Source organism: Equus asinus, chromosome 2, assembly GCF_041296235.1.
Source record: "Equus asinus isolate D_3611 breed Donkey chromosome 2, EquAss-T2T_v2, whole genome shotgun sequence".
NCBI lineage: Eukaryota > Metazoa > Chordata > Mammalia > Perissodactyla > Equidae > Equus > Equus asinus.
Genome location: NC_091791.1, coordinates 93,247,491 through 93,275,128, shown reverse-complemented (window position 1 = coordinate 93,275,128; position 27,638 = coordinate 93,247,491). Strand labels below are relative to the sequence as shown.

The 27,638-nt window shown below is 38.9% G+C and overlaps 1 protein-coding gene across 7 annotated transcripts in view; it reads left to right on the top strand.

The window, feature by feature from the left end:
- Positions 1 to 27,638, top strand: part of NRG3 (neuregulin 3) — a 1,008,158-nt gene that overhangs the window by 931,027 nt on the left and 49,493 nt on the right. The gene's annotated exons all lie outside the window — the stretch shown is intronic.

Sequence of the window (27,638 nt, the reverse complement as noted above, 5' to 3'; positions counted from 1 at the left end):
TTTAAAAATGGTCCTTGCTTTTGTTTACAAACATGGTAATAAAGATGACTCCTAATTTGGTTTAAAGTAGACTCCTTTATACTAGCTGCTTTTTTTTTTTTTTTTTTGGTGAGGAAGATTGTCACTAAGCTAACATCTGTGCTGGTCTTCCTCTATTTTATGTGGGATGTCACCACAACATGGCTTGACCAGCAGTGCTGGGTCCATGCCTGGGATCCCAATCTGCAAAGCCTGGGCCACCAAAGCAGAACGCATGAACTTAACCACTATGCCACCAGGCCAGCTCCCTTACACTGGCTTTTCCATTTCATTTTAGGTTTAAACATTTGTTACTATAGAGGAATGCAAAGATGGACAGGTGAATATAGAGATAGATATAACCAACTGAGACTATTTCTAGTAACGGTAGTATGTTAGCACATATATTTCATATTTCATGTGTATCACAAATTATTTACGATAGACAAATTATATTTTGTTATACGTTATTATACATATAGGTATGTGTACATCTCTGCATATGTTATAAACACGAGGAGGATTTCAGACAAAAGGAGTGAAGTCTGTACTCACATATTTGTAAGCTCTGGTTTCTGCACATATCTTGTCTCCATCCCACTCAAGTTTGTCGTTTTACATTGTCAGCTTGTGTTTTAACTACTTTCTTTTCAACACGCAAAGTCGAATTTCTAACATCCCAGGTAGGTGTAACAGATGGAGGCACACTCCTTACAGCTTCTCTTTGTTGTGTCACGGATGCTCATCAATCATTCAACACAGGAAACGGTGGCCCTCCCTGAACTGGGCCATAGAGGATGAGTAGTACCTAAACATGAAGAAAAGAGAACAGCGTGGGGAAGATATTTTGTGCAAAAAGCTTCAAAATGATAGTTTAGAGATAAGAAAGTATGTTGAAACAATGTTCCTCAATCATTTTTTTCATCTCATAGGAAATGTAGAAGATAACATCTGTAAGGTGTCAAGGGACACCCTGAAGGATATTTAAGGCATTTGAATGGGATTTTGTAACAATGTTCTTTATATTATCTATATATTATATAATTAAGATGAAATATAAAATATTAGGATGATGTCAATTCCTTAGTTTATAAAATTTCTACATACATGATTTTTAAAATTGTAACAAAAAATTGAGTTTTTTTCCATGAGAAATATTTTTATATCAGACTGTATGAATGACATGGGTGCATTCAGTGCCTCACAAATACGTCTTAATGGTAATTTCTTCAAACGTTTGAATGCCACCATAGGCAAGAAAGTAATGCAAAATTTAAGTTCTTTTTACAACCATTCAAAAATTTACGGTAGTTGAAATTGTAGGTGGAAAACTAAAAGCCTTTTCGTTTTTTTCATTGAAAAATCTGATGTTGAAATTTGCTGTGATAATGCTAAATGTGTAACTCAGTAAAATTTTTCCATATCAACTATTCAGAAATAATGATGCAGCTCTGTTTTATAGAATCACTTTGATTGTGAGATGATTACACTACAGCTAGCTTGGTTGCCATTAAAATGACTGTCAGCCACAGGCAGACATGTCCCATGGATGTGAAGCTAGTGGAGGCCATCCCACCTTGCTTTTCCAACTCCCCACTCCACCCCGAGCAGCCTGACCATGGTAGCACTGAGTGCTTCCTTTTAACGACATCACTGGCTCCTCCAGTGCTTTCATATGATAGTCTGATAGAACACCTCCTTGGCCAAGCTCAGAAGGAAGCCACATATTGCTTACCTTGCAATCTCTCGCAGGGCCCATGGGGCATTCTGTCAGACCCTTCCCACTGTGATCAGGCCTCTTTCCAAGGAATCTTCAGTACTTGCTCACCTCAAGGCTGGAGGTGACAAGCCTGGAGCTTTAGACAGCTCTCAAACCTCATCTGAACTTTCCTATGTCTTAGGTAACCAATATCTTTCAATTCACCTATAACAATGGTTGAGCAGCTCTGGGTTAGAGAATAAGATAAATGAACAAAAATATTAGGAAATCAGAAAAGTGGATGATTAAAATATCAATTGTGACAAAAATATCCTTGGCTATTTTTCTCCTGAGGGGCCCAAAGTATTTCTGATGAATAGTTTAAAGCATGGATAGAAGTGATTTGGCACAGAAGCAAAACATGAGAATTTGAATAATCCAAAAGTTTTTCCAAAAGATTTTCCCTATCATGTGGAAAGGATGGTATAAGTTTATAGTATATGTAACAGGTACCTGTTCTTCACAATTTTCCAGAGTATAGAAAATGCATCTGGGGCCGGCTCCGTGACCGAGTGGTTAAGTTCCCACGCTCCGTTGCGGCGGCCCAGGGTTTGGATCCTGGGCGTGGACATGGCACCGCTCCGCACGCCACGTTGAGGTGGCATCCCACATCCCACATCCCACAACTAGAAGGACATGCAGCTAGGGTATACAACTGTGTACAGGGGTGGTTGGGGGAGATAAAGCAGAAAAAAAAAAAAGATTGGCAACAGTTGTTAGCCCAGGTGCCAATATTTAAAAAAAAAAAAAAGAAAATGCATCTAATTATTTGTGTTCCAACCCTGATTTCATACTTTAATTGGCTTGAATTCATTAGTGAATAGCATTTTTAAGGAGAACTTAGGATACAGGTGTTTATCCAATTTGGAAATATCTACCTGTATTCTTTATACTAAAAAGTCTTTTTGATCTGCAAAATCTAGAAATGATCCATATCCATATATTTATGTTCAATTTGCTGCATTCATAACATTGATCTCATTGGCCTTGTAGCTTGTTAATTGTCCAGATATTACCATAATCCGTTTTCTATCCTTTAATTCATTGCCTAACCATTCCCTCCAATGCCTTAGTATCTTTGCTGTCTTCCTTTACACTGACAGTGATTATTGAAAGCTTTTTCTTTCATTCCAACAGAAGAAATAAATTTGTCCAGAAATTTGGCTTCTAAAATAAGTCTGGGCACCAAATCTCCATCTTGTTTTAGTTTTTCCTTTTTTTAAATTTTTTTCATTGTTTCCATTGTTTGATCTTTTCATTGAATTATTATTCCTATTAAGTTCTATATTCCAAATATCTTGGGGAAACTTTGCTTCTCTTGTTTTGATTACACTTTCTTTCAGACTTGATTCTCCCTTTGCTGTCTTAATTTTGATTTCCCTCATTCCTTTGGACACCCTCGCACCTTTACTTTTTTTCTTTCTTCCTTTCTCTATAGAATTTGAATAGTTGTGATCTTAGTCCATTTGGCCTGCTATCACAAATATACCATAGACTGGATGACTTACACAACAAACGTTTATTTCTCATAGTTCTGGAGGCTGGGAAGTGCAGGATCAAGGTGTCAGCAGATCTGGTGCCTGGTGAGAGCCCGCTTCCTGGTTCACAGACATCCATCTTCTTTCTGCATCCTCACATAGTGGAAGGCAAGAGCAAGTTCTGTGGGGTTGCTTTAATAAGGGCACAAATCCCAGAGCCCTCATGACGTAATCATCCCCAAAGGCCCCTCCTACTAATACCCTTACATTGGGAGTTAGGATGTCAATCTAGGAATTTGGGGGGCACACAAATCTTCAGTCCATAACAGTTGTCAAGTTATTATTTCTTTTCTCTTGCATATTTAAAGGGCAGCTCTGTCTGAAACTTCTATTTGTCCAGATACACTGAGGAAGTTCTCTCCTGATGGCATTCAAGATATCAATAATGTTTCTGTCTCTTCCATGAGCTGCATTTAGAGGCTATTTTTCTTATAACCAAGTTCTTGTATCCAAAGGGCAGTGGAATGGGCTTTACTGTGACCTCTTATGGCCCATGTTGGGAGTCAAGGCTAGACCATCTTTACTGAAATCTTACCAAACTTATTACATATGGCTTATAACACCCAACCATGAGCCAATCCTACTCCTGTGGACTTCCCCTCATTCCTGTAACCCAGTACATTTCTCTAGTAATTTCTGCCTCTCTTGAGTTCTGTCTGTCTATCAGGGCTTCTGTTCTTAAGAGCATTTCCTCTAACGTTCTCTTCAAAAACTGAATCAGGCAACTAGTACAAATCCTTAGGTTTTTATTGCTTTTTCTCATCAGTACTGACTCTGAGGCAATGATATGGGGTTTGGACCTTCACACATCATACCATAATCTATATTTATTTCCTTGGCAACAATGTTAAACAATTGTATGGCATAAGACTTATTCCATGTTCTGCTGCTTTTCCTCGTTCAGTCACTGCTAGTGAACTTTCGGCTTTTATTAAATTATTACTTTCCATAAGCTTTGAGGAATAAGATTTGTGATGTGGCTTTACTCAATCATCTTTTTCTAAAAACTTAATATGTTTTAAAAGAGCTGAACATTTTGTTGTAAATATAGCCTCAGGATTTTAAACATTAGGAGAACAAATATATCACAAAATCTGCTTATTTCTGCACTAACAACCAGAATTTTTTGACTACAAAAAATTATGAAATTTAAAGTAAAATATTTCAGTAGGAAACATGGTTTCGCCACCTAACATGATTAAAATTTTTTCATATGCTTTCTAACATTTTTGTGCAGAAGGCAATGCATAAATCAAATAAAACTCAAGCCTTTCCTTATCCCTAAATGGATCTCTTCTAGAAAGGGAGAAGGACATAAAACTACCTTGTCATCAGAGGAGCTAAGAAAGAAGCTTCCAGAAATCAATTTGGAAAACTGTTTGTCCTTGTGCTTTATTCTTTCACAGAACCTTTGGAAAATGTATATGATTATACACATTAAAAAAAATCAGGAAAATACAGAGTGAATTTATTATGTCTTAATCAGTAATTGCTATAGAGGTGAAAATAATATAAATGGATGAGTCCTTACATTGCACTGCACAGAAAACTGTAAACGGCAATCAATAAAATCTAACCTGGGCTAACAATGCCATTATTCTCAATTAACTCAAGAACTAAGGAAATGTTCTTGATTCTATTGCTGAGAGCAGCCAGAAGTCCTTTCTGTGGGTGCCATGCAAGGCCACAAGGATTCCCTGTGGTCTGCCCTGGGTTCCACTCCTCTGGGGGATAAATTCTTAGGATGATTTCTTTGAAGGTTTAAACTAATTCCTGCCTATATTTATATTACATTAAACAGAAAGATTTTGGAAGATCTACTTATGTAAAATTCATATTTTTTAGAGTTGGAGCTGCATTCTGATTTCTCAATTTTCTAGAAAATTTAATTAAATTCCAGTTTTAGCACTTTGAGGATCATGGATTTTATTGTAGTTTCCTCCCTTTTGAAGTCACTTCACATCTTGATAAATCTTTCATTAATCAGGATATGCAGTGTTGATGTAGTCTGGAGGCTATTAAGAAGCATTAATGGAATAGAAGAAATATTAATTTATCATGAATTATTTAAATGACTATTGCTTAAATAAAAGTCTGTATTTTAATATAACTTGAGCCTATGGAAGCTTTATAGTTGCTATTGAATAAGAAATGCATGTAATGTTTTTATACTATATACAATATAGTGTATGAGGTGTATCATTTATAGACTATTCATCTTTTTTCAACACAGAAGGCATCCCGTTTAATTCCACAAATATTTTTAAGCTCTAACAGTATGCACAGCACTGTGTATAAATACAGAGTAAATAGGAATGGAAGGCATGGACTTTAATGCGGAGAAAATATGTGAAACTACAAAACTGTTTAAACATGTATTGGTCAAGCTATGCAGGAAATGTTATTCTTATAGCTTTAAATCTTAGCTTTACTTCTGACATTTATTAGACATGTACCCTTGGAGTTATCCAGTCTAGCTTCCTTGAGCTAGATTTCCCATCCTCAGTGGGAAGACACTGTAGATATAAACTGTTTACCTGGCACCTGGTTTGGAGTAGCTTCTCGATGACAGATTTATCTACCCTTCTCCTTTCCTCAACCCTGCTAAAGCATCATGCAAGAAACTTCCAGATGTCTATGTATTTCACTGGAAAACCAATTCACATTTCTGTGCAAGGCCAAAGGGAGAAGCTACACTGAGGAGGCTGTCTCAACTTGGCCTGGGATATATAAGCTGTTAACCACTCATTTGGGAGGAACAAGTTGCCAAATGGTGCAGGACGCGATCTGAGTGATGGCCAAGACATCAGCAGTTAAGTCCACAAGTGTATTTTCATGCCCCGGATTCATATCAAGAAATCCAGAATATTTCCTCTGAGTAGAAATCCATCTCAGTCCCCTGCATACTGCAGTACACCTTGACCTGAAGGGAAGATACACTGAGACCTGCCAAGATCCGGGCACGAAAACCTCTAATTCATCGTGCTAAATGGCAAAGCCAAGGAACTGGTGATTTATGGCTGCAAGTTATCGTGTTGTTCATTAGTGGTAATTACTGCTCAACCCTAAAATAAAATGGTAATCAATGTGCTAAAATGAGAACACCCACACTGGCTCCTTGGTATTCACCTGCAAACCTTTCAGCCTGCCTCTCTCTCCAGAGGAAGAAGAAAAAGACTGAAGGAAGCCAGGTGAGTGTACTGTGGAGAGATGAGCTTTTGGTCCTGCTGAGCCACCGAAGCAGCTCCTGTCAGGCAGCGGAGCCCAGCCACAAGCACAGATGCTCTCTGTTCCCAAGGAGATAAGAGGACTGTGTTTGGATGCTCTCCCAGAGTATTCAGATTGTTTTCAGGGCCAGGAGCTGTGGCAGTCAGGAGAGTGATGAAGCCAATGGAGGCAGCGTGGCATGGCGTGCCCTGAGAGACAGTGGCCTCCACTGTGCCAGCAGTGTCCCCGGTGTGCTCAAGTGGCCTGCTCAGGCCCCACACCTGGCTGAATCTTGGGAAACTGAGGCCCACCCCCTGCATTGTGACACTTGATTTCGCTCGGGAGCAGATGGCCAGAATATCATAAAATTTCAGCTTCTTTGTTAATACCACACTAAATATCTCTGGAGTGTAAACCGCCAGGCAAACAGATCTCCATTTCATTTCTGTCAAAGTTGCTGCCTACTGGAGACAACCTCTCATGCCAAAAAATGGATTCTTGACTTTGACATGATGGACTCTGGTAGCATTTCACACAGGCGTTCTGAAGAACAATGTTAACAGCAGGTTTCTTTGCAATGCCGTCATCACTCGAGCACTGGTGAGATTTCCTTGCCTTTCTGTCATGGGGAAAGAGAAAGAAAGCCAACAAGTTTCAACCCTCCTGGGCAGATGGACTGACTTTAAAATGGCAGCAGAGTTAAATTCTTTTGCATTGGTAATTGTCCTTCTTTGGATAGGATGGTGGATTTTCCTGCTGAATTCTCCATTTAGCGTGGATAAGAAAGGTCAACAGAGATGCATGCAGTATTGCTATGGTGAGAGAGATCAATGATGATTAAGATCTCTTTATGCATGTCTAATTTAGAGTTATGAATCTTAAAATTGCTCTGGATATGGATCTTTTGCATTGGATGCATTCGATATGGATCTTTTAAAATTAATGGTCTTTATTTTTTAGAACAGATTTAGGTTAAGAGAAAAATTGAGCAGAAAGTACAGAGTTCCCATGTGACAACCCTTCCACACATACATGCCACATACGAGTTTTCCCTGTTATAACATCTCACATTAGTGTGGTACGTTCGTTACAACTGATGAGCCAATACCAATACATTATTATGAAGTCAAGTCCATAGTTTACATTAGGGTTCACTCTTTGTGATGTACACTCTATGGGTTTTGCCACACATAGACTGTCATGTGTCCATCGTGATAGTGTCATACAGAATGGTTTCACTGCCCTAAAAGTCCTCTGCACTCTACCTAGTCATCCAACTTTCCACCCTACAGCCCAAGGCGACCACTGATCTTTTTACTGTCATTGTAATTTTGCCTTTTCCAGAATGCCATATAGTTGTAATCAGACCGTGTATACTCTTTTTTGACTTGTTTATATTACTTAGCAATTCTCATTTAAGGTTGCTCCATGCCTTTCCAGAACCTGGTAGCTCAATTCTTTTAATCATTGAATATTCTGTTGTATGGATGTACCGCAGCTTATCCCTTCACTTTTTGAAAGATGTCTTGGTTGCTTCCAGTTTTGGGTGATTAAAAGTAAAGTTGCTAAAAACATTCACATGTGGGGTTTTGTGTGGACATAAGTTTTTAACAAATATGGGTAAGTAGCTAAGAGCAAAAATTCTGGAATGTACAGTGAGGCTATGTTAAGCTTTGTAAGAAACTGCCAAAACTTTCTCCTAAAGTGGCCATCCTACTTTGCATCCCCCAAAATGAATGAGACCTCTTATTGTTCCATATCCTCGCTAACCTCTGGCGTTGTTAAATTTTTGAATTTTAAACATTCTAATAGTTGTGCAGAGGTATCTCACTGTCGTATTAATATGCAGTTTCTTAATGACACATGATTTTGAGCAGCTTTTCATATCCTTTTTGCTAATTGTATACCTTTTCGATGAGATGTTTCTTCAGATTTTCTGTTCATTTTTAAAATGAGATTGCTTTGTTTTCTTATTATTGAGTTTTATGGAGTTTTTGTATATTTTGGATATAACTCCTGTATCAGATATGTTTTGCAAATATTTTTTTCCCAGTCTCCGGCTTGTCTTTTCATTCTCTTTTCAATGTCTTTCACAGAGCAGATATTTTTAATTTTAATAAAGTCAAAATTATCAATTTTTCTGGGGCCGGCCCTGCGGCCAAATGGTTGAATTGGCGTGCTCTGCTGCAGTGGCCCACTGTTTCATCGGTTCGAATCCTGGACGCAGACATGGCACTGCTCATCAAGCCATGCTGAGGTGGCGTCCCACATGCCACACTAGAAGGACCCACAACAAAACATATACACGATGTACCAGAGTGCTTTGGGGAGAAAACGGAAAAAAATAAAATCTTAAAAAAAATTAATTTTTCTTTCATGGATCATGCTTTTGGTGGTATATCTAAAAACTAATCATGAAACCCTGGGTCACAAATATTCTTTTTTGGAAAGTTTTTTACTATTGATTCAATTTTTTTAATAGATATAGGCCTTTTCACATTGCCTGTTTCTCCTTGTGTGAGTTTTTGTAGATTATGTCTATTAGGGAATTGATAAATTTCATATAAATTATCAACTTCTTGAGCAGAGAGTTGTTCATAATATTTCTTTATTATCTTTGTAATGTCCGTGGGATCAGTAGTAATGGGCCCTCTTTCATTTTTATATTAGTAATTTGCGTGTTCTCTCATTTTTTTCTTAGTTAACCTGGCTAGAGGTTAATCAATTTTACTGACCTGTTCAAAGAATTAGCTTTTGGTCCTATTGATGTTCTTTATTGATTTGTTTTCAATTTTATTGATTTCTGCTCTAATTTTTATTATTTCTTTTCTTCTACTTACTTTGGATTTAATTTTCTCTTCTTTTACAGTTTTCTATAGTGGAAGCTTAGGTTATTGATTTTTACATTGTTCTTTTTTTAAATATATGGATTTAATGCTACACATTTTCCTCTTAGATCTGCTTTTGCTACATCTCACAAATTTTGAAAAGTTGTATTTTCATTTCCTTTTAATTCAAAGTGCTTTCTTTTTAATTTCTCTTGATTCTTCGTCCTGAATCCCTATGTTATTTAAAAGTATGTTACTTAATCTCCAAATGTGTTGGGATTTTCCAGCTATCTTTCTGTTATTGATCTATATTTTAATTCCATTGTGCTCTAAGAACACTTTTTGTTTTTTTTGGTGAGGAAGATTGGCCCTAAGCTAACATCTGTTGCCAATCTTCCTCTTTTGCTTGAGGAAGATTGTCACTGAGCTAACATCTGTGCCAATCTTCTTCCATTTTTTTATGTGGGATGCCACCACAGCACAGCTTGATGAGTGGTGCTAGGTCTGTGCCTGGGATCTGAATCTGTGAACTCCAGGCTGCTGGAGCAGAGCACCCAAACTTAACCACTATGCCACCAGGCTGGCCCCTCTAAGAACATATTTTGTATGATTTTTATTCTTTTGAATGTGTTAAGATGTGTGTTATGACCCAGAATGTGGCCTATCTTGGTGAATATTATGTGAACTTGAGAAGAATGTACCTTCTGCTGTTGTTGGGTGAAGTATTCTATAAATGTCAATTAGATCCAGTTGGTTAATGGTGTTGCTCAGTCAATTGTGTCCTTACTGATTTTCTGCTTGCTGGATCTGTCCATTTCTGATAGAAGGGTCTTGAAGTCTTCAACTATAATCATGGATTTATTTCTTTTGCTTTGCACTTCTATCAGTTTTTGCCTCGTGCATTTTCATGTTCTTTTGATAGGTATGTATATGTTAAGGATTCTTGTGTCTTCTTGCAGAATTGACCTCTTTGTCATTATGCAATGCCCCTCTTTATTTCTGATAGTTTTCCTTGCTCTGAAGTTGGCTTAGTGTGAAATAACATGGTTACACCAGATTTCTTTCTTTTTTTTCCCAGAAATGGAGGAAGGAGGGGTGTTAAATAAGGAAGGAGTGAAAGTCTATACTAAGAATTGTTATTTAGTTGGACACCTATATGGACAATAAATAATCCCATAGGACATTTTGAGAAGCCCATATGATTGAGAAACCAGAATTGTCCACCTAAGACTTGAAAAAGAGAAATATTTATCTGTAAGCTCAGTTCTTCGTTGTCAGGGATTGCTGCACGAGTGTCAACTTCTTGCATTACACACTTTGAGTTGACTATGCAAGAAGTCAGAGAAGACCCAGGGTAGGAAGCAAGAGGCAAGTGGTGTAGGGCCAAGACCCAAGAGGAAGCATTGTCAGGCTGCACCTACATGAAGATGTAAGAAGCCTGCATTACTGCATCGGCACAGCAGCAGGTGCTGTCAGAAGTTGGACTGAGAGGATATGAAGTGGTGTACAAGAGGGATTTTGGGTAGTAAGAAATTATCCTGCACTTCTAACCAAGATTGTGACTACTGCATGGATCCAGAATCTTCCCCGGGACCTCACAAGTGCTTCCCACAAAGTACCAGATCAATCCATAGATTTGTCTACACTTGGAGGAAAATGGCAGGGGGTTGAGGCAATACTGCTCATAAGAGAATAGTTTCTGTTTCTTTTATTTATAACTTTGACCCCCTGTTAACCACAGTAAATAAAAATGATAAATTTTATTCTTTCCACCATCCATTTATCCCAAGTGGGATTCTTTTCCCAGAATTTCTACTAGTTTCCAAAATTAGAAGCACCCATTTGTCTGGGATAGCTGCAAAATTTAGCTCAGTTGAATTTGTTTATTAGTTCTAACAGTTTTTTGGTGGATTCTTCAGGAATTTCTATATGTAATATTATGTCATCTGTGTATAGAGACAGTTTTACTTCCTCCTTTCCAATTTGGATGACTTTCATTTCTTTTTCTTGCCTAATTGCTTTGGCTAGTAGTTTCAGCATAATGTTGGATAAAATTGGTATCCTTGAGTATCCTTGTTTGCATACCAGATTTCTTTTGGTTAGTGTTAGCATGGTGTATCTTACTCCATCCCTTTACATTTAAGCTATCTGTGTCTTTATATTTAAAGTGGGTTTCTTATAGACAATGTATAGTTACATCTTGCTTTTTATATGTATACTCTGACAGTTTCTGTCTTTTAATTGGTGTATGAACACCATTCATATTTAAAGTGATTTTTTATATTTTTGGATTAGTGTCTGCCATATGTGTAACTGTTTTCTGTTTGCTATTCATTGACTTTTTTTTTGTTTCTTTTTCTTTTAGCCTTCCATTCTTTTTCTTCCTTTTTGGATCTTTTTAAGGGTTTCATCTGAAAGCATTTTATCTTTCCTTTCTTAGGATGTCAATTATACTTCCTTGTTAAATTTTGTTAGTGGTTGCCCTAGAGTAAAATATACATTTACAACTAATCTAAATCCACTTTCGAATAACACTTTACTGCTTCATGAGTAGTACGGGTACCTTAAGAGTATTTCCAATTTCTCCTTCCCTTCCCCTAAAATATTGCTGTCATTCATTTCACTTATCCCTAAGCTATAATCACTTAAAATGTTGTTGATATTATTTTGTGAATAGATATCTATCAGTTCAATTAAGAATAAGAAAATATGTATTTTATCTTCATTTATTCTTTCTCTTGAGCTCTTCCTTTCCTTATATAAATCCAAGTTTCTGACTTTTATCATTTTCCTTCCCTCTGAAGAACTTTTAGCATTACTTGCAAAGGCACTTTCTGGCAACAAATTCCTTTAATATTTGTTTGTCAGAGAAAGTATTTCTACTTCATTTTTGAAGGATAATTTCACTGGATACAGAATTCTTGGTTGATTTCAGTTTGGTTTGGTTTTTCCTCAACATTTTAAATATTTGCTCTGCTCTCCTCTTTCTTTCATGGTTTCTGAAGAGAAGAATGATGTAATTTTTACCCTTATTAATCTATATGTAAGGTGTTTCCATTCCTTCCCTCAGGCTTTCTTCAAGACTTTCTCTTTTTCTTTGATTTTGTGTAGCTTGAATATGATATATGTAGTGTAGTTTATTTTTTGTTTTTTTTTTGTATTTTCCCTGCCTGATGTTCTTTGAGCTTCCTGGAGCTGTGGTTTTGCATCCACCATTAATTTTGGAAAATTCTCAGCCATTATTACTTCAAACATTTTTTGTACTTTTCTTTCTTTCTTCTCCTTCTAGTAGTCCCATTATATGTGATACATCTTTTTTATTGTCCCCCAGTTGTTGGATATTCTGTTCTTTTAAAAAAAATTTTAACTTTGCTTTTCAGTTAATGAAGTTTCTCTTGATGGCATTCAAGCTTATCGATTCTTTCCTTGAACACATCAAGTCAACTGTTGACTCCATCAAAGGCATTTTTTATTTCTATTTCAGTGTTTTTGTTTCCCAACACTTCCTTTTGATGCTTTCTTGCAGTTCAGTTTCCATCTTTTTGCCTAAATTTCCCATGTGATTTTCCCATGTTGTCTACTTTCTCATTAGATCCTTTAGCATATTAATTAGTTATTTTAAATCACTGATCTAATTCAAAGATCTCTGTCACATCTGAATCTGGTTCTGATGCTTCCTTTATCTCTTTAGATTGTTTTTTTTTTCTTTGCTTTTTTGCAAACCTTGTAATTTTTTTTGTTGAAAGCAGGACATGAGGCTCTAGGTAAAGAGAAGTGAGGTAAGTAGGCCTTTACTGTGAGTGTTTTATGTTTCTCTGGCTAGGAACTACGCTGTGCTTAATGTTTGCTGTGGTTGTAGGTGTCTTGTTTCCTTGTTTTGGGGGGAAGTATTCTATAATTCTATGATGTGGTCTTAGTCTTTTAGTGGGTCTGTGCCTCTGGACTGGGGCCTTCACAAGTTTGTTTTGGCTTTTTTCCTGCCCTTCTCCACCTTAGGTGAGACAGGAAAGCTAAAGGAGTCCATGATTGGTTTCTTCCCGTTCCCCACGTCAAAGGCTGGAAGGGATTGGAGTTGAGTATTTCTCATGGTGGTGAAGCTCTGGTACAAACGTTTCCTCTGAGAATGGCCTTTGTTAAGGATAACAGAACACTACAGGAGTATTTAAATCGGTAACTTTTCCTCACTCCCTGTCGGACACACGAAAGGATTTTTCTTCAGTCTTCACCATGAGAACATGTAGCGGCTCCTGAACAGAAATCTCACTAAGTTTTTGGGGATCCCTCTAAGGCTGTGTCCCCAGAAGGTGTATCTCTCAGTCTCCAGCTATTAGTCAATCACTGTTAAATGTTCATGCAGTTTCTGGCTCCTGCAGGTGGTTTTTGATCCACTAAGCTGTGAGTCTCTGTATTCACCCATCTTTCCAGTTTTCAAGACAGCAATTTGCCCTGTAACCTCAATTCTCTGATAGGTTTAACAAGAATTGTTCATTTTTACTTTGCCCAGCTTTTTTTCTTCTGAGGATGAGAGCCATGACTTCCAAGTTCTTTATATATCAGAGAGGAAGCTGGCAGGTCCACAGACATGTTTTTGATAACTAAATATGAATTGATAAAAATTAGGAAAAACTTGTTTGACAATGGTTAATTAAAATGTCAATTGCAGGGTTTCAGATATGAAATAAATCAAACAAAATTTAAAAAAACCAAACTTTATATCTTTTTAAACAAACAATATTCCTAGCACACAGTGGTGGTGAACTTGCATATTCTTTTAAGATTTAAATATTGTGATGAATTTTCTAATCCCTCTGGCAATAATACAGTTGAATGAATTTCTTTGCACTTGAAAGAAAAAAAATATGACACAGAACTACTCTGGTGGGATTTCGGCTAATCTGATAAACCCACATGTAAATATGCTGAATGAAAATCTGAATATATTTGTACAGTTAATGTGTGAAGTCCATCTTAAGATGGTTTTATATCTTAAATGATATTCACTGAACCTAAATTAGAATGATGATTATTACTATAAATATTAGGGAATATATAAGAGAGTTTTTATTTTTCCTTGTATTTTAATTTCTGGGATCTTTTAAATTCAATAAATATTTATCTTGTTGTTCTGAAATGAAGAAATTTTTAGTAAAAAAAAGCAAAGCCACAAAATTGCAGTGTTGGAAATCCCCTGAATAAGGCTGTTTCCAGGTCTAGATCACAGAGACCTTTTTCTTTTTTTAAAAGAGAGATACAGAATCAAAAGAGTATATAGTCAGGCTTGTTTCCATTTGTATAAAGCTTTGCAATGCATTATAAAACAGCCTCAATACCCCAGTAGATTGTTATAGTTTATTTGTCGCTATTCTCATTTTTTTTGAAGAACAGGGCAAAGTTTAGAACATCTTTGCAGTACTGTGGTGATGTTCCTATAGATCTTATCTCAAGTCACCCCCCTTTGTTGTCAGGAAGAATTCTCCTCTCCTCAGAGATGTGACTACACAGATGCACATTAAACATGATTGAACAGTGTAAGGGTCTTCACAATGATGTTTTTTAAATGACTCTTAAACCACTATCGTAAATCTTCCCCGTCAAATCACAGTTGGAATTTTTTCAGCTCAAGGGTCCATTCTGACTGTACAGGCTACTGAGGAAGTCTTCATTTCTACAGAGCAGTAATACTTATATGTTCCTCAGGGAATGTAATCATATTGCCGAGTTAAGTGAGCTTTAAAGGACTTTGTCAGTAAGGAATTTGATAAGGTGGGAGAAAATTAAATGTGGGCCTAATATTAGCCCACTGGAGGGGAACTGAAATAATTACAGTTCAGTTCCTGACTCCATAATATAGTACCCCAGTGGCAGAATGAGCTCACAGGGCTATCATTTCCTAACTCAGGCTAAGGTCTTAGTAACTCTCCTGAGAGTGAGACGTCTTGACCAAAACAGGTACCAGTGACCATGAGGAATGCTTCACAGGGAAGGCACAGAAATTAAACAGAAGTGACAGTCTCAAGTAGGAATCCCGCACCAGCCAGGTTCTCACTTAGAGGCGTGCTTTGCTGCCCCTGTGCAGAATCTGGTGCAGGACCATCAGAGATGGATGGCTGACATCCTAGTTAATCTCCCACAGGTGGTACATCTATATAATTGGCCCCTCTAGCCACGATCATGCTACTTTCTGGTACCTGCTCCTTTCCCCCATCTGTAATTCCTCTGATAGTCCTGTAACCTCACCTTCCTTCCTGGTGCTTAAGGTTGTGGCGAGGCCATATTTCTGGCATGTTTCACAACATCTTAGATTTTTGAGAATAACTTCCTAAATAACCCTATTGCTGAAGTCTCCTGCTGCTTAGAAGTCTTGGAACTGAGCTCTAAAACGCTCTAAGCAAAATTCAGAAATTGATGTTGTCTCAGATTGAATTGAACAGAGCCAATCGCTGTCTATGACTCCAGTCTAGGCTAAAAACTGGTCCCAGAGTCAAAGCCTTGACATGGGATCAGCTTAGCACGTTTATAGTGGGTGGAAATTAAAGAATATATACATATATTTTTCTATGGGGTTTTATTTAAACATCATAGCAAAGTTAGAAGCTAAAAGTTCACATTTTTTTTACCCGTGAAATATACTCTAATCACCAGTGGCACATTTAAAAATAAAGAGCTGAGCTACTTAACTTGGCAAGATTACACACTCAAGAGCAGGTTTCATAAATATTTAACTTTTCATTTCCATGTTATACGTGGCAAACATTCATAGAAGCAGTGAGGTGCATGTGGAAAAAGCAAAGGCTTTGCCTTCAGACAGCTCTGAGTTTGAAATCCAGTTCAATACCCTCCTCACCAGAAGACTGTCATCTTTTTTGAATCTTTCTTTGCATCTTTATTGCATTTTTCTGACCTTGTTTTCCTGGAAAGCAGGCAACAAATTCATAAACCACAAGGTTATTTTGAAGGTTAAATGAAATATCAAATAAATGCTATTTATGACAGCACCCAACACAGGAGGGTTGCTCAGGGAAGTGAATTATCTTCTTCTTTATGGGTATTCCAGATACTCTGGAGATCTTTCACATGCTGAAGGATGCTGACGTCCTAACCCTGACCATTGCTGGTGAGACAGGGGGCACTGAGATTTTTGTGGTATCTTTTTTTTTTTTTACAAATTCAGGACACTGTCTTCATGGGGCCTGGCTCCCCTGCCTTGGTGCCTCCTCACCCAGTGGGGGTCTGTCTGATGGCCCAGGCCTTGAGTTTTGTGTAAATCACTGTACACATCCACACTCTGGCAAGGAAGTGACCTGGGACATTTTAGCCATGAGGTTGTGTAATCATTGTGTGACTTCTCTTGACTGCTGTAAAGCTTCATTTCACAAGTGGAAAGGGGGATAGCGACTCAAATCCACTGGGCTGTTGTGGGAACTCATTGAAGTGGTTTCACTCAAGTGCTTAGTATGGCATTTGGCACGTAGTCAGTTCTCAATAAGAGGACATTTCTTTTCACACCTCGAAAATGCTATCCAAGGTCTGCCAATAACCGCATAACTACATTCTGCCAATTCATGTGGCAGGTTGATTGTTGGATGTGAACACTGTGACCTGCTCTCAGAGAAGGCTCTATACCTAGTTTCCACCGTGATGGAAGCCTTCCCTATGTCTTCATGGTCCTCAGGAAAAGCCCCGTGACCCATCAGTTATTGTTTTCCAACGCCCGAGATTCTTTTCCATGAGGGAATTATTGTGACTAGATCTCTTGGCAAGGCAGGAAAAGCTGAATTCTTAGAGAAGAATAGCCTAGCCCCCCGGGGTGGAATTGTTTCAAGGGAAAAAGGACAACCAGACTTAACATACTTCTACTAAAAATTATTCACAGTTTATTTGTAACTCAAATTTAGCAATCCTACCTGTGCTCAAAGTTACTGCGTTCAGGCAGGCACGAAGCCACTCATCCACTCACTGGGACCCAGTGAGCTTTTTCCTCTGGTAGGCAAGCCTCATTGTGTGTGTGTGTGTGTGTGTGTGTGTATGTGTGTGTCTGTTCCTGTTAAGAGTGAGAAATGAGAAAGGCATCTCCATTTGCTTAAAGCAGTATCAACATTTAGAATGGGAACACTAGCTAATTGACATGACAAACAGCCACTGTCCTTCAGGCCCAGGTAATAGAGACACACACACACATATATATATACTGATGGTTATATAGTTATATATAGAAACATATTTATTTATTTATCTATCTATACACATGCATATCATACACACATACATATCTTTACTCTGTCAGTTGAGAGAGTCTAGAAGCAATGACATTCCGGTAGCCTTAAGTATCCCCAGAACCCTGATCTTGGTTTCTAATATCATTCTCTGATTTTTGTTAGAAACAGGGCTCCTTGGAGAAATGGCTGACTCTAGGACTTGGGTGGGAAATATACCAGATGAGCCTGGAGCATCTTGTAGTGCCAAGAATTAAGGGGGCACTCAGAAAACAAACAAACACCACAACAACACAGATGTATAAAAGTATTCAGGAAGCCATGCGAAAGAGTTCTCAATTGCCAAAGCTACAACAATCTGAGCAAGAAAATAAAATCGTTATTGGACTATAACCCAATGTGTAAAATAAAAAACCTATGTGTCTGTGGTGATATAAATAAATAAGTAAATAAATGTGGAGAATAGACAAGTATCCCTGGCAGAAAATTTCCAAATAACTGATGTGGCTACTCTGTCTTTAAAGAGGAGGAACAGAACTCTGTCCAACTTATATGTTGGCTGCGCATAGTGACTTTCTTCCAAAGATTACTGAACAGAGAGGGAGAAAAAAGAGACTAACTTTACAATTGAGCAGCTGACCCAGGTTACCTCAAGTCAGGTGGTCAAGGTTAGCGTTAACAGTGACAAGTCGTTTGGCGTGATATGATTATAATGGTACTTTCTCCCTGTGGTTTCCTCCAAGAAAGAAATTTCCCAGTGTAATCATGAGAAAATCATCAGACAAATCTCAGTTGAACATTCTACAAATTTCAGAACATTCCACAAAATACCTGATCATTAATCCTCAAAGCTGTCAAAGTCAACAAAAACAAGGAAATCTAAAAAAATACTGTCATAACCAAAGGTAACCTAAGGAAACATGGGGACTAATATAACGTGGCATCCTGGTTGGGATCTTGGAAGAGAAAAAGGACATTAGGGAAAAATTGAAGAAATATGAGAAAGTGTAGAATTTAGTTAATGTTATATCAATATCAGCTCATTAACTGTGACAAATATACTGTACTAATGTGAGATAAAAATAGTTGAAACAGGGTGGGGAATACATGAACTCTGTACTATCTTTACAATACTTCTGTAACTCTAAACCTGCTCTAAAATAAAATGTTCATTTAAAAACTACTAATAGGGTAAAGAGAAAACTTTTAAATCACTCTCTATTTCATCAGTTTTCTTGCTTTGGAAAGAATTCATTGTGTTTCTTTCATCTCCTGGATTTTGTTAAAAGTGAACATGTGAAAAAAATTCAGCAACAGTACTTAACCAAATCACATACGAAGATGTTTACTCTTCATCTTCTTTGGCTCTCAATGTAAATAATCAGTTTTAGAGAATGTGGTTTAGTTTAGGCAAAAGATATTTTGAATATTGATAAATTGGTTAGAGATTTATGTGGGATTTCCTAACATTAGACCAAATTGGCTGGAAAATAACAACTGGTTTTGAAGTTCTGTGCTTCAGAGATTTAAATAATGTCATGGATATAAAAGTTTTTTGTAAACTGTAGATTTCAGTACAAATATAAAGCATTATCATTAATTGTGGACTCATTAATTTATCCTTAAATTTAAACAATAAGCTTTTATAGGTACTTTCCACATATTAATCAAGCCCTACGCATTAAATAAAACTATACTTTCAGTTTTAAAATTATTTTTCTGGACTATTTTACTCTTTATCCTTAGGCAGTCTTATGGGGATTTTGCTGTGTAATTTTTACTTGATATTTTTCCAGATAGAAGCCTGAAAGTACAGAGTGGCATTGAAATGTCCATGCTTTTAAAACCTTCTGAACTGATCAGATATTTCAGTTCTTCAAACTCTCTCAGTGTCTGTTAGGCTAAGGCTCTTTCTCTGACCATGCTTATCTTTCAAGAGCAGTTTCTAGTGTCAGACAGGTTTTGAGAACTTTTGAGAAATGATTTCCTCATTTGTGAAATGATTATAGGTCCTGTGTATTAAGGTCCTGCTGGAGAGTAAGAGATCCACCCTCAGGTTGATAACCGGCTCCTGGGGATTTAGATCCACCTGCAGGTGACAGAGGTCTTGTGGAAGGGCAGACAGAAGATATTGTCTAGGGGATACCATCATTGACGAAAGTGATCCTGCTGAGTATTTGGTGTTGGGGAAATACTAAAGGACAGGGGGTCTTGGAAGTCACCATAGTGAAAGTGTGCTAATTATGGGCATGTCACTTCCTACTGGACATCTATGTTCAAGTGTCCCATAAGTACCTCAAACTCAACAAGGCCAAAGTGAACTCGTTGTCCCCCTTCCATCTTGTGTCCCACCCCCAGCCACCCTGTTCTTGGTGAATGACACCACTATCCACCCATTTGCTCAAATCACAATCCTAAAAGTCACCTTGGACTCCTTGCCTCTCTTTCCTATCCAGCTGGCAAATCCAGTTGTTTCAATTGTTCTTAAACATCTATCAGAGTTTCCATTTCAGTTTACTTCAAAATCACTTATCCAGACAGAGAAATGGCACTTAGGATACAGCTACTGTCACAGCTTACTAACTTTCTCTCTAGTCGGTCCCCTTCCGATCCATTCTCCACAGAACAAAGATATCCTGAAATACAAATATGGCCTTTTCACTTCCTTCAAACCCCAGCCACGCTCCTTGTCTGCCGTCTGTGCTGGATGACTTTCAGTTCCTTTCATCTTCCATGCTTTCTTTCTCACTATATGGACTTTGCAGATGTGGTTTCCTATGTTTAGAATTCCCCATTGTTCCCTTCTCCACCCACCAACTGCCCCTTCCATCTTTCATCCTCTACCTCATCTTTATTCTCCTTTCAGAATCATCTGGGGACTCTTAGCTCTTTCAGAAAGCTTTCACAGTTTCCAAACTCTGTTTCCAAAGTCTGGATTACATACTTATTATAGGACCTACTGCCTACTAACCTGGAAAAATCTGAGAGCAGGGACTGTATCCACGTTACACTTACCTCCAAAGGCCTAACACAATCTATGGCACATAGTAGGTACTCAGGGAATAATTTTTGAATAAATGAATGAATGCATGAATGAATAAATGAGGAATAAATATATAAATGAATACAGAAAAGAATAGGGGAGAAAGAAAAGGAAATATTCCTAGATCTAGATGATCAGGCAGTCGTATCAAAAAAGCTATTTTTAAATTTTTTAAAAAAAATTTTAAGTGGGTTTTAATGGGCCTTAAATGGCAAAAATGGATTGAAGAATAGTAGGATCTCTCTCTCTCTCTCCTCTTCGTTCACCTCCATCTCTTTGTCTGTGTGTGTGGGCATGTGCACTTTTGCTTGTTAGAGGTGGTGGTGAGGGGGTATGAGGAAAAATCACTGGGCAGATCTCCATTTCTCTTGACTAAAAGGTAGAAAGTGCTGAGTAAATGTCAAGGCAGGAACTATGTTGCCAAAACTGGAGAGGAGCATTTGGACTTTGTCAGTCTTTGACATTTCAGTGGCGTCGCCCAAGACGGGGCCTGGACTATCAGCATGCTGACTTGATGTTTAATGAATCAATAACTTGAGTGCCCCCTAAATGCTCCCTTTTGCCCTTTCACCCCCAAGTTTAGTTGGCATTGGTTCCCAAGACTGGGTCAGAATTGACCCATCAGTTTGTGTGGCGGTCGTGAACACAGGGCAAGGAGCTTGGCATCCAATGGGTCCACCATAAGCAGAAAGCAGAAGAGGGAGGAAATTAGGCACATTCTAATGATATTATCTGTTTACTTTACCCATATTTAATTTTTGAAATTTTCTATGTACTGAAATAGAATATCTCAGACTTTAAAAAAATTGCTATTAAAAATTTTAGGTTGACAGTGCATAGAACATTCCTTCCTTCCTCCAGACCACCAGCATTCAAAGCTGTCTGGTAGCATAATTAAGATTTTAAATATTTTAAGCTTCTTCACTTTAGCTCAAGACAGCGTCATAAACTGCTCCTGTCCATCTGCACGGGTCCGGGTGTCCGGAACTCTCCCAGGTCACAAGCAATTCAGGTGTTCAAGAGAGAAGTCTTGGCTGTTTCGTAGTTCAGGCATCCATGAGGTTGTTATGTAATAGCAAAGGTCTTCTATAAGCACAGGGTTTAAAGAGAGCTAATGTTGTCCCCACACCATCAGAGCAGAAAGAAGACAAGCATTACTTTTTGGAGTACTACTACACTATTCTGGGGACTTTGCATCCATTATTTTATTATACTTACAAAAACTCTGCATGGAAGGCATTAGCATCCCGTTTTTTTACAGGTGGAGGCCCTGAGGCTAGGGGAGGACAAGAGATTGTATCACATTACTCTCCTTAATCCAAGGTGGAGTTGGTATTTGAACACAGGTCTCTCTGACTCCAGAGGATGGTCTTTTCTACCTGACCACACAGCCTCTCCAACAGTCTTTTGGTTTGATGAAAGACTGATTTTCTAGTTACAGAGGGATGGGAAGAAGGTAGTGCTTCTCCCTCAAGGCAGTAACAAGTGGTGGTTAAAAGCATGGGCTTTAGAGTCATTTTGCCTGTGATCACTTGTTTTTTATTTGAAGCTGAACATACGGTTTAGTTTCTCTGTGCCTTAATTTCTTCCAGTGCAAATAAGGTAAATAATGGTCCCAGAACTGTGGAGACAGCTAAGCCACTGTTCTGTAGAGAGCTTTATATTGTAAGTGTTAGAGTTGCCATTGCTATTGTTGTGTCTGGACCTTTTCACAGAGGTGCAGATACGCAGAATAGGGACAATGCACAGGCATAATTTCAAGCCACGTCCTTCCCTCCTAAATCCCAATTAGGGAGAAATGGGAAGATTTCCTAGCCAAAAGTTATTATTTCTTGTCTGTCCATGTAGGATTTGGCCACAGCTGATGGCTGGGAAAGGTGGGTATGGTTACTCACGACCTATGAGTCATTAAGAAAAGGAAACCATTCCTTGCTTGGTTAGAGCAGTGAAAATGCATCTCTTTGCAACTCCACAGGTGCAGAATCAGCTGCTTGAACTGAGAATATGTTCTATTGCCTTAGGCTTTCCCAGAGAAAGGGCTGCCTTGTGCCCCTTTAGGAGCCAATCCAGCCTAACAAAAATATTGAGGGTGATAGGACGAGCAGGAGCAGGTGGCCGGAGCATTTCAGGGGGTCCAAGCAGTCAGACAGGTCCTTCAGGCAGAAATTTTTTAAATTTCCAGCTAAAAGCCATTCCTCCACTTATATTTCTAGCTTAGTTTTGGCTCCAAAGTACTAAATTGTGACCAAATTGCACCAGCCAGCTTTATAACTGAGGTCGACAGGCTCAAAATACCTTAGGGAACATTCTGGTGACTAAAGGAATAAAAGCTTGCTAAAAAATGATGATTGGCGGGGCGCCCACAAAGTATTGCGCCCCTGAAGTTGTTCTCTGCTTCCTGTCATATTCTTCGGGGTGAGGCATCTTGTCTTGCCTACAGTTTGTGTTCCAGTAATTATTTCCTGACAGGAAGCTGTTCCCATTTCAATCTCTGGGTGTTAAGCTCTTTTGATTAGAACAAAAAGACAAACAAAACAAAAAAACCCCTGAGGACACTGATTAATGGAACAAGGGAAAAATGAGAAATAACACTGGAAATTAGCAAAGATTATGACCTTGGGACCTTTCTATCACAGAGTCTTGGATAACGTTAACATGTGGCTCTAGCAGTAAGAAAACATTTCTCTTCTCAAGACTGGTGAAGAATTCTCGGTGGGTCCCCTTTGGATGGACATCCATTTAACATGACTCACCTGCCCTTCATCTCTCTTTGGCCTTACTTTCTTTGTCTTTCCAATTTTGCCCCCACTTCCAGCTGACTTCCCTTCTCCTCTGGTCTTCAGTTTAGTTTCCTAGGAAAGACCCTAGTTGGCTCATTAACACCATTGCTACATCAGCAGAGCAGGAACCCCCAATCTGCACCTGCTTAGGGGCCCCTGCTGGACCTCAAGACTCTTGCCTCAGAAGCTGAGTCTCAGCTTTAGTCACAGAAGCCACATTGGCCTTGTTTGTTTGCAGATGCTGAGGTGCCTTCCATAGGCTTGCAGCCTCCATGTTTACTGAGCACAGTAGAGGAACGAAAATTATTCTTGTGACAATTTAGGGGACCATTTTAGAAATTTTTTAAAATCTTAAAGACCTTTAAATTTTTATTGTACATCTCATGACAGCGTAATTTTTATTCATCGAATTTCTTTTTTATCTATTCCAGGGATCAGCTCATTTTTCCTGAAAAGGGACAAAAAGTAAATATTTGGGCTTTGGGTACTTTGCTGCAGCTACTCAACTCTGCCCTTAGAGTACAGAAGCAGCCAGAGACAATACATAAACAAGTGGATGTGCCTGTGCTCCAGTAAAACTTTATTTACAAAATCCCACTGGCCAGCCGTATTTGGCCTGTGGTTTCTACTTTGCTGACTCCTGATCTTTCCCAGGGCAAGTGCACCCATGCTATACTCACACCCCTCACACCCCACACTCCTTTTGCACTTCTGTTTCCTTGTCACCCATATTGCTGAGCTCACTCGTGCTGAGATAGACATCTTTCCCAGAATTGCGTAGGGGTTTCTGCATCGTAAAGCCACTCAGGGTCTCTGAAGTAGAGATGGAACGTGAGTTGCCTAAGAGAGAACTGTTGCTGCCAAATCACCAACAAATGCATGCATTCGGGGGAAATTTCTCGCATTACAAAATGGAATGTTTTCACCGAGAAATGATGAGAATGGCATTTCTGTCACACAAAGCATGCATATCTGCTAAGGCACAGACATTTTGCTGAAAGTCAGAATTATGATATTCTTTCCTGCCAACCCTGTGAGATGCCCCAATGGTAATGGTGGAGTGGGAGAGTAAAAGGAAATATAATATGTCCTGCTTCTGACAACTATCTTAACTCTGTTGTTCTCTCCTGAAATGAAGTTGTTTTCTGAACCATCTACCCAAAAACCTGTCTGCCATTTCTATGTACCAAAGGATGCTTGTAACTTTCCACCTTTCAGAGAGAAAATTTTCAAACAATCTCCAGGTACGAGATTCCTTTTCCCAGATGGTAGGTCTGTGAACAGTGCCAGTGGGCTTGTTTACTGGATGAATTTTATTCCAACTGTGAGCTACTTATTCCAAGTCTTCTAACAATCGTTTTTCACAAGTTTGTCTTTCTTCTTTGGTTACTATACACTTCCTATCTGTCGTGAGTGATTTGTATGATATTTGATTCCAACAGAAATGAGCCTTTGCTGCATATAAGACAACAGGAAGATTTTGATGTCATTCAGCTCACGCATCCCTCCTGCCTGAGCTGTCTCAACCTGTAGAAGCAACAGGATATCCAGAATTTCTGCACATCTCTTCCCTGGGGACCTGAGCCTCCCTGTGGTCTTAGATTTTTCATAATTGCTGGTTTCATCCAGGAGTATCACTGTGTGAACTTTTTTTGAAGGTAATAACATGTGTGAGTGTCAGGGAACATTGAGGGAAAGAAGAAAGAAAAAAGCGTCCTATATCTCTTTAGCACTATTGTTAGAACCAGTATATCAGTTTTTATTTCTCAGTTTTCCCTTTTATAGCAATTTCCTTGCAGTGTTCAAGCAATTTTGTTATATAGAATAAGTTATCTCATGACATACTTACCATGGTTAGCAACAGGAATAAAGTTTAATAAAGGGTGTTTTACAGAAAATTCTAAAGAGAATCATCCATCTAGGAGTAAAATTCAGGGACGCTGAGAATTCCAGAGGAATCTCAGTCTAAAGACAAATGAGTATGTGTGTGGATCTGAACAAACCTAGTGATGGAGTGGATAATCTGCCTTTGCGGGGCCCTCCAAGGAACTTGACTGTGTCTGTTGTCCATAGGTTCAAGTATATATGGTCCTAATATCTCAGATGTCCTGGCAGTCTATTGTGTGTGCCGGTTCAGAGTCCAAGCCGAGTGCATTCACATTATGTTGTTTTTCCAGACTTTTGGGATTAACACAGAACACAACAGGAGCAGAACAGCCAGCAAAGCTCCAAGGAGCTTGCACATTAAACTGAAGATAAGTAACTAATGGAGGAATCACAATACAATGTGGTGATTGACGCAATGGAGATTACTCCACTGGATCCTGTAGAAGCACATAAAATGGAAACCTCACTCTTGGGAGCTGGAGGGGTGGGGGGAGATAAGGGAAAGCTTCCTCCTCATAGATATCTTAGATCTAAATAATATACTTCTAGCTAGGTGGATGAGATGAAAGAGGCAAGGAGGACATTCTAGGCAGAAGGAACAAAATTTATAGTTGCCTGAAGGAGAGGGGGAGTATGGTGAACTGACAGCAGGCCTGGAGCAGAGAACGGGGAAGACAATGGTAAGAGGAAAGACTCACAGGTTAAAGCAGACCCAGATCATAAGGGACAAGTACCCACCACCCTTCACATCCCCTCCACTAAACTGCTTAGTTCTCTCTCCTCCTGAAATGGCAATCCTATCCAATTTTCATTCATATTGAAAATTTAAAAGCCAAGCCTGGTCTTCTGTTTTCCTTTATATCTCACACCGATTCCATCAACAGGGATAGGAATCTTTGTGACTTTCCTTTACGTATTCATCCATCTTTTATTTCACAAAACAAAATTATTTTTGAGATGTTTACCATGTAATGACTTCAAGACTTTAGTTAAATAAATGTTAACGAAGCAGATAATGAAGCAAGATATCCTTGAACTTTGGAGCCAGACACAATTGGGTTGGTTTCTTGGTTCTAACTTTCACCTTCAAACTTTGTAACCTTGGGAAGACCCCTTGAGCTCCCCAGACCTTTGCACCTGAGCAGAAAGAAGATAATTATGTATTCCTCAGAGTGCCTGCCACAGGGTTGTTAAATGTTAAATAGTAGGAGCTCCTATCTCCTCACTTTCCACCCCAGCTTCCATTTCTCTTGTGAAAGGTCTTTCATTTTATTTTTAAGTGTGCATTGCCTCTTCTGTTGGATTTTGAGCTCCTTGTGGGTCAAGACTACATATTAGTTTTCTTTTTTTCATTGAAATACTCTCTTGGTTTACGTTTCAGTTTTTGCTTAGTTTTCGTTTGCACAGGAGTCCTGTTCAGTATAGGAGGGAGCATGGTGGTTTGCCTTTCAGCTTCCTCAGGAGTGCAGAAGGAGGAGACCAGGAAAAGAGCAAAGGATGCAGGACTCTCTGAAATGAGGGCCTGAGATTGGATCCTAGGTCTGTTACTCTTAAGTTGTACCATTAACCTCTTTGAGCCTCAGTTTTCTCATCTCTAAAATGCAGATAAAAATTCTTCCATGTTATCCTTGCTACAGGATCATAGCTGGACACTTGCCTCAATCAGTTTGATTAGGCATTGGTATCTTTTTGAGTATGCAGACCCAGTGGCTGGGTTTGCACCACCCTGAGCTAGAGGGGGGTGTGTGTGTATTTGGAATAAGAAACATGCTGGTCCTTTCCACCTCTGGCAGCAGGACTCTCTATCTGTGGAAGAGTCAAACTCAGCAGGGTCAGATGACGCAGTAAACACTGGCCGCTTCTGTCCAGCGTGCTCACAGTGGAGGGTCTGACACTGTCTGAGAGGCCTGCCCTGCATAGCCTGTTCCACAGACTGAGCAGCCATACGCTCTAAATGAGAGAAGTGCCACTCCGCTACTCACAGTTCTCAGGGGAAGGAAGGTCACTGAGCCAGAGAGACCCTGATCCTCAGTGAAGAGGGTGATCCAGGAATAGAATGACAGACACTAAGTGACTGTTTCTTCCTCCTCTCCGCCCTCTCCCTTTTCCTTTCCCTCCAGTCTGACCTGCTCCATTCCTCACTCTTCCTTTCCATTCTTTTCTTTAGTCTTTCCTCTCCCTTCTTCTCCACTCTTCCCTCCTGTGTCTCTCCCTCTCTTTTCTTCTTTCAAAAAGTGCTAAGTGGCTCATGATTGAAGTGGGAAGAGAGGCTCGGCTAACTCAAATGTGGAAGAAGCAAATTTTCTTAAATCTATGGCTTCTTGAAAGCTGAGCAGGGTAGGAATTTTCATGACAGTGTTGTCTA